The sequence below is a fragment of the Alosa sapidissima genome, chromosome 15, assembly GCF_018492685.1.
Source record: "Alosa sapidissima isolate fAloSap1 chromosome 15, fAloSap1.pri, whole genome shotgun sequence".
In the NCBI taxonomy this organism is placed as follows: domain Eukaryota; kingdom Metazoa; phylum Chordata; class Actinopteri; order Clupeiformes; family Clupeidae; genus Alosa; species Alosa sapidissima.
The window spans coordinates 17,579,058-17,586,226 of record NC_055971.1 but is presented as its reverse complement, the minus strand read 5'-3'; the positions used below and the strand labels follow the sequence as shown (position 1 = coordinate 17,586,226).

General features: G+C 41.6%; 1 protein-coding gene across 1 annotated transcript in view; it reads left to right on the top strand.

The window, feature by feature from the left end:
- Positions 1-4,940: 4,940 nt before the first annotated feature.
- The window catches only part of LOC121684423 (protocadherin-16-like), a 107,181-nt gene continuing 104,952 nt past the window's right edge, over positions 4,941-7,169 (top strand). Inside the window, exon 1 of the mRNA XM_042064464.1 lies at positions 4,941-5,258. The gene's annotated coding sequence lies outside the window, so the exon portion shown is untranslated. The remainder of the gene's footprint in view (positions 5,259-7,169) is intronic.

The following is a 7,169-nucleotide window of genomic DNA, read 5'->3' as shown; positions in this document are numbered from 1 at the left end:
CCAAGTAAAGCCTACACCATATTAAGCCTGACAGGGAGAATGTGTGGATAGAGAAAAAGCACAAGCACAAGCGCATAGCTGTCTTGTTTTCAAACTTCATAAATAAGACATAAATGTACTCTCTCTCTTTCTCTCTCTCTGTTTTTTTAAACGATAGAGCTGGAACGTTTCTGGAACTTTTCTAATAAGATAAACATTCCCTGTGCCAACTCTATTGCTTATCACTTTTAATAGAGTACAACGGACACGGAAAACCCAACGACAGTCTCTAGGCAGGGTGTCACTGACACGGCTGGTGATGAGGCATATGCCGCCATCTCAGTTAGGTTCAAAATTAGTCATTAAGCCATTAAGAACAGCCATTAACAACTTCAAAACTGACAAATAAGGTTAAAGCCATAATAAGGAGGTAAAGTTTGAGGGCAAGAGCTTCAACCCCCATGGGTTCTTGCTAGCAGTAGTATTGGCAACACATTGGCTACCACATGGTCCCCTGGTAGATTTTCATAATCAGGCAGCTGCCTGGAGGCCAACTGTAAACACACACCATATATGATATCTGTCTTACAGCAATTTGTTTCAGGCACTGGTTTACATGCAATTAAAAGTCAGGAGGGCATCAGTCATTTTTAAAGACTTTGCAAGGAGTGTCTTTTCCATTGGGTACACAGCAAGACTGATTATGGGTCTGGTTTTAAATACAGTACGACCAGGCCACCGGCGGGCTGCTGGTGGAAGCTTATAAAAGAACTTGGCTGGACACGATGCACTCGAAAAAAGGGATAATGTAATAGAGCAAATATGTAATGATGCGTGTTGGCTTATAGTGAAAAACATTTAGAGCAGGGCAGTCCGGTCTTTAAAAAGTATCTTGACTGTGAGAACAGAAAAATTTGAGAGAAGTATAGTGTAAACAAGCCAAGTGATGACATGTCTGGTCTGTCTTTTGGCTGTAATCATGCCGCTTCACTTCACAATGAAGAATACGTCCAATGCTTCACAGAGCAGTTTATAGGGAGCAAGCTTCAAGCCAGGGTCACTGCTCTTAAATTCTGTAGACCCACAATATACACACTTCCAATAGGCTTTGGTCTTAGGATAAAATATGGTCATAGGATGTAATATAAATCATTGTGAGCTGATCAGCCTCAACAAAATAAATAATTGACTTTGTATTTAATAAGTAACATTAAGATGTGAGAGAATTGAAATAACGAGGTGTGTCTGCAGAGGAAATAAATAAAAGATAGTAGAGGTCGTTCTTGCGAAACTCTTTACTCGGTCAAGTTTAGATTATGATATTGTCTGGGCTCTGTACTGCCAGGTCCTCATTATGGATGGGTGGCCTGTCCAGATCGCAACTACGTTGGGGACAACAACTGTCAGGGACAGAGAGCCATTTCAGACTGTTTCTCTGTGACTAAAAAATGCCCTGTAATTTCTTTGTCATGGACATTTCCACAAAGTCCGTTGTGATAATGGATGGGGAAATTGCAGTCTCAGACAATGATGTTATCCTACACTGCCATCGCTTTCCTTTTCATTATGGCAAGCAATTCACAGCACTGGCTCATTTTACAAGGGCTGACACAGGGTTGCAGAAAAATTGTTATTTAAGGGTATTTTTGGATTAAGAAATTTATTCTCTGTAAGTGAGAATTAATGATCTTATCTGGCTCTGAAATGAAAAACCATCACTATCAGGCATATCTGCCGCCAGATAGAGAAAAAAGAGGTGGAGAGAGAGAGAGAGAGACATACGTGCAATGACCTTCATTTTTTGTCCAGGAGTTTTCAGACATCATAGGGTGCATTTCCTCTTCTTCAGAGAGGCGATCCAAAAAGAATAGATCATTTTTTGTCCCGTCCGAATTTACAAGTCATGAGAATTTTTTCAATGATGTTGATGGTCCCTGTGTGTGAGAGAAATCTCTTCCTTTTCCTCCCATCCCCCATGTTGCTTGTTCTATCCACCCTCTGAGCTTTACGGGTATAAATTAACAATATGGTGTGTGTTTTTTTTTTTTCAGGATGGGTCCATGTACAGCCATGTAACGCCCTAAAGCATATGAAACATCTCAATCTCTCGAATCAGTTGTGACATGCCCTCTTGATCCCTACAATATTCCACTTCAGCATAGTTACCATATGCAGGCCAACCAAGAAGACAGCAGTAATCATTGCTTGAGTGGTTATTCTTGAATACAGGCCCAGCTCAAATTGATCTTTGGTTTTTGTTTTCTAATTTCTGGATGGCTAACTACAGACTACAGCAGTTTCGTAGACAATGGTTGTCTTTGTTTGTGGGGGCTTTTGCTGCACAAAATTGCATGCCTGTATTTATTTCATGAATGCAGAGGAAGGATTTTCATAACATTCCAAAGAACTTTTATACAGTCGACCTTTAATTGTAATGTAATTTCCTTTTATTGTAATGTGTTTTTGCACAGATATGTTTACAGAAATGCATACAACTAGGTTGTTTTGATGTGGCTTTGAAAGACACTGTTCATTTTCTTTAAAAGTGTCTGGTTTGTGTGTGCAGAATCTCAAATGTACTTCAAGACATGAACAGTCCTACAAATCCTGCCTTCTTTCCCCTTCTTGATCTGCTTGGCTCTCACACTCTGGAGTTTGCTGAAATATTTTATTAGAGCTCCTTCAGCACTGTGTCGACCCACACCTCTGTGGACAGCACTTAAATTAGGGCCCTGCAAGACTCAGAACCCCCAGGCAGGATGGAGAAGAAACAATAACAAAACGCTCCGACAATCTATCATATCTGATGTTTTCCTCCATGGACTTGGATGCTCTTACAACAACAGTCAACAGGAAGGGGATACAGCCTCTATCTTGTTTTGTGTACATGTATTCAGCACAGCCTCATGGCCCTGACTTCGCTGCACTCACTGCCCCAGGGTATGGACGTCCGGAGGCAGGCCAGGGTGTGTTATTACACAGGTTTTATATCTCTACTAGTGTAGTTATTGACTGTTAAAATGTTCCCAATGGCCTTCGGGTTTCCTTCATTGCATTGTTTGGCGTGGGCAGTAAGCAGAAGCATATATTCTGATAGGAGAAAGGGTTGGAAATGTCCCTCTTGATAGTGCAAGGGAAGTGGAGTGCACTCATCCTAATTAATAGATTTACACCACCTCAGAACCAATGCAGCATCTATAGACCTTCCTTATCCACAACCTCAACTGCCAAAACTGAAGTAAAACCATGCGTGCCTCCTTGCGGCAGTGATCCCTTGATGAGTGGCCTTGCATTCACAGCCAGGGGTTGGCAGGCTGGCCTGGCTGGTGGGGGGCCAATGTGGGGAACCTACCTGCCCCGACCTGGCCAAGGACATCGATCGGTCCAGGCATTGGCCTTCCATTGCTTTATCCTCCGGAGGGCCCAAAGACGTGGCTCCCACTATAAATATGTTGCGTTGAAAATTGAAAGCATCCGCATATTTGTGTTTGGCCAAGCCACATAATTGGAGGTGCTGGGACTCTCGCAGAAGCCTTCTCCTGGATTTATGGAAATGGCCACTGAGAACAAACAGAGGGCCGTGTAACGCAAAAACAGCCCTAATGTGTCTCTCGGCAACCAAGGCTTTAAATGTACTCGATGTGGTGCCTGTAAAATGCTGGCGCTGACTGGTTTTAATGCCATTAAAAATTTTGATTAACGGCTCCCATTATGAGAAGTGACTGCTCTCAAACTTTCCACTCGGCTCTTTAGCGCTTAACGAAACACCACATCTGTAAATGTCAATCTTGGCTTTGTGGAGACTAGCTGAGGTGTCTTGTCTTTGTGAGGTCTTTGCGAGCTCTGGAGACATCTAAAAATGAGACGTGCTGACAAATCACGAATAACGCTTATGCATTGCCGAAAGCTACAGTGACAGCGAAAAGCACAATGACTTACACACGTCAGAACCTGACAATCTCACGCTCATGGCTGATATCAGTAGGAAATGGATGTAGGTGGGCCGTAGTTTTGACATGTGTTGCTTGGCAGGATTGATGGGATGAGGAAGTGTTCCAAGGTCATGGCTCTGGCTTTGCCTGAGATAAAAATGGAGTCTCAGGAGATAGAGAGACAGACAGAGAGACAGACAGAGAGAGAGAGAGAGAGAGAGAGAGAGAGAAAGGCAGGAGAAAACAAGCTCTGCTTCAGCTGTGACAGGATGACAAGAAGAGGTTCACAGTGACAGCATAGGTTACTCGACAGCATCAGAGCTGAGGATTATATTTGTTGCTTTTCTTTCATGCTTGTAATTAGGATGTGGATACCTTGGATATGCTGCAGAGCTATCTCTGTTGTTCTTCAGATGTAAAAATGGAATTGTTTTGGTCTCACAAATGAGCTGCATTCTAGGCTTTAATGAGGGTCTGTCTGACTTTGGGCAGTGCTGTTTGAAAGAAGTTTGATGCTTTAGTCTCTCTCTCTCTCTCTCTCTCTCTCCTCTTCCTCCTCCTTTTTCTCTCTCCTTAACAATGTCTCTGAGCATAATGTGTCTCATCTTCACAACCCTCATTTAATTTCCCTTCTGACTATATCTTTGAAGCCATAGCACTGCTGTGGCACATAAGTAATATATATTTATAATTATTTATAATTATACTTTTATAATTTATATATATAAAAGACAGTACACAGCACTTTATATGGTGGAGATGTATCCCAGGTCTGTAGAGAAATTCAAAGTTTGCTTCCCATGAATTAAGCTTGGTGGCACCAGAGCCTCGTGTCAAAATCAAATTCTCAACGTGGCTCCGCTCGAGCACCCCCTTCTGTTCTAGGTTACTCACTGTTCCCTTACACGTGGTGAATAAATTATCCAAATAAGACTGGGGGACGGTCCAGGACTGGTGTCAGGTTGCACTCGCAGAAGTGCAATGAGTGCGCCTGAATACGAAACTGGTACAGTGGATGCTGTTGCCGATGCCGACGAGGTGGTTGTTCGCAGTTCGCAATACTGAGACCATAGTAAGATACCCGAGGAAGGAGGGCAAGTCAATCACTTTACGTTTTGCTGAATTACTCTAATTTATAAAGCCAGAAAGTCAACGGATTGAAAAGCACAACTTCCCGGGAATATCAAATGGATACTAAAATCCAGTCAGTCTGAAATGGATATAATTTAACGGGAGACTTGGACTTCAGTATTGTCTGCAGACAAACTAGGGAATCGTCTTGGATTTTGTGCAGTTTGGGATTCTTTCAGTGGACGCATACCTTGGCCAAAGCAGGAACAGATGAATGTAAGTGCCCGTTACATTTGTCTGACTGTGTGCGCGCTGATACATTGCAGATGCAGACCACTCAGACTTAATAATCAAGCGTAATTATCTGTGAGAAGAGCGTGTTCACGCCCTGTATATTGAAGTTACCTCAGTTCTTTAGAAACTTCAATTTGCCACGTTTGTTTGTCATTGTTAAATATATCTTTTAAAATATGTGATATTCTGATTTGGGATTATTTTCATAGACTGAGTGATGTTATTTACGTTGTATTATTGTTACTTACTAGACTTTACCACTTTACGAGGTTGCTTGTCTGTCAGAGTAATGGATATTATTCCTCAACGTGTGAAACTGATGCCTTGCGGACGCACGCAGCGGACCAATTCACAAATAATGGCAAACCAGTAGCCTACTTTGCATATGTTTACCAGAATTGTATGTATGAACGTGGAAAAAACTATGCTGTTGCAGAACGGATTGGAGACAATATGCGCACATGTCCTAATCAAGGGGGAGATATGGATATTGTGGGAAGAGTGATGGATATGTCATGGGACGCATGCATTTTTCTGAGACGACATGTTTATAAATGAGGACTTTTTGATCATAGGGAAAACAATTGTATTGACTGCGTCTCAAATTAGTTAACTGTTTAGATAACAGTAACTGTTATCTCCGTTACTTACTCAGTTTGTGCGATATTTATCACAATATCATCTGATATGTAATTTCTGGCATACAAACATGAAAGCTACGATCACCATTTGGACTAATTGAACTCATTGTTTAATTTGCCTGAGTAGTAGGTGGGAGAGGAGAGCTTTGGTCTACCTCTGCAAACTGAGGCTTGGGAAACTGTTGTGGCCCTAGTTCAGAAGCACTGACTCAGTGACAAAAATACAGCTGGATCATTTGTTATTACACAAAGGTATCAAATGGCACAACCATCAAGCCTATGAAAGTAGCTACAGTAGATGTGCTCTACCCACTCATGCACTGAAATCTTTTCCCCCAAACCTAATCAGTCTTAGTCATGCCCATGTTGGAATGGTGTGCGTGTGCAGTGGTCAATCTGACTGCTTATAGTGCAGCAGAGCATTTGATTGAGCTGTTTGTGGAAGCATGCAGGAGAATGTAACCTCTTGGGCAGAAGCCATGGTCATGTCGTTGAGAGAACCACTGGAAAATCACAAGTAGGGACTCTGGAGTCAAGCCAAGACACCCTGTTATAATTTAAATTCACATGTTCAGTACTGTTTATATGACTTTCTACTTTTGTTTCTTCTATACAGTTTCCCAAACGTTTATGTGGAGATAACTGACTGTGTATAGATAAGACATAGTAACCCCTTAATTCGTTGTTCAAATAAAGTGTAAATCATGCTGTGCATCGGTAGGAAGTGACCTGAATCTGTCTCATGAAACTGGAGCTTTATTGCATGGTTGGCATTATAACCCTGTATCCCTATAACCCATGGACATCATGAAATTAATTAAATTAACTAAATAAAAGCATTAATAGGTTTAGATTAACTGCAGACAGTTCCAATAAGTCAAGTGAAGTCCAGTCAATATTTAGATTAAAACTCATGTTGTATGGCCCAGAGTAGGTAAGGTGACTTGTATTGGCAACAGTCCATTTCAAAAGGAAATGGTTACTAAATAACATTAATGAAATCAAATGACTATCCTCTGTGGTCAGTTATTGCTCTTGGATGACATAAAGGTGTGTATGGATCTTCAGTTCCTTGTCTAAGGCATTCCTTCCCAAATTGGTTTATCAGAGGAATTCTTTTGTTAAGGAGTTGGAATGCTGTGCTATTGTGTCCCCCTGAGCACATTCCAAATGATTCTCAGAAGGTGGTGATAATTAATATTCACTGTGATAGGCTGGGCCTGTGCTCACCAAGCGTGAAGTCGCCTTCTTT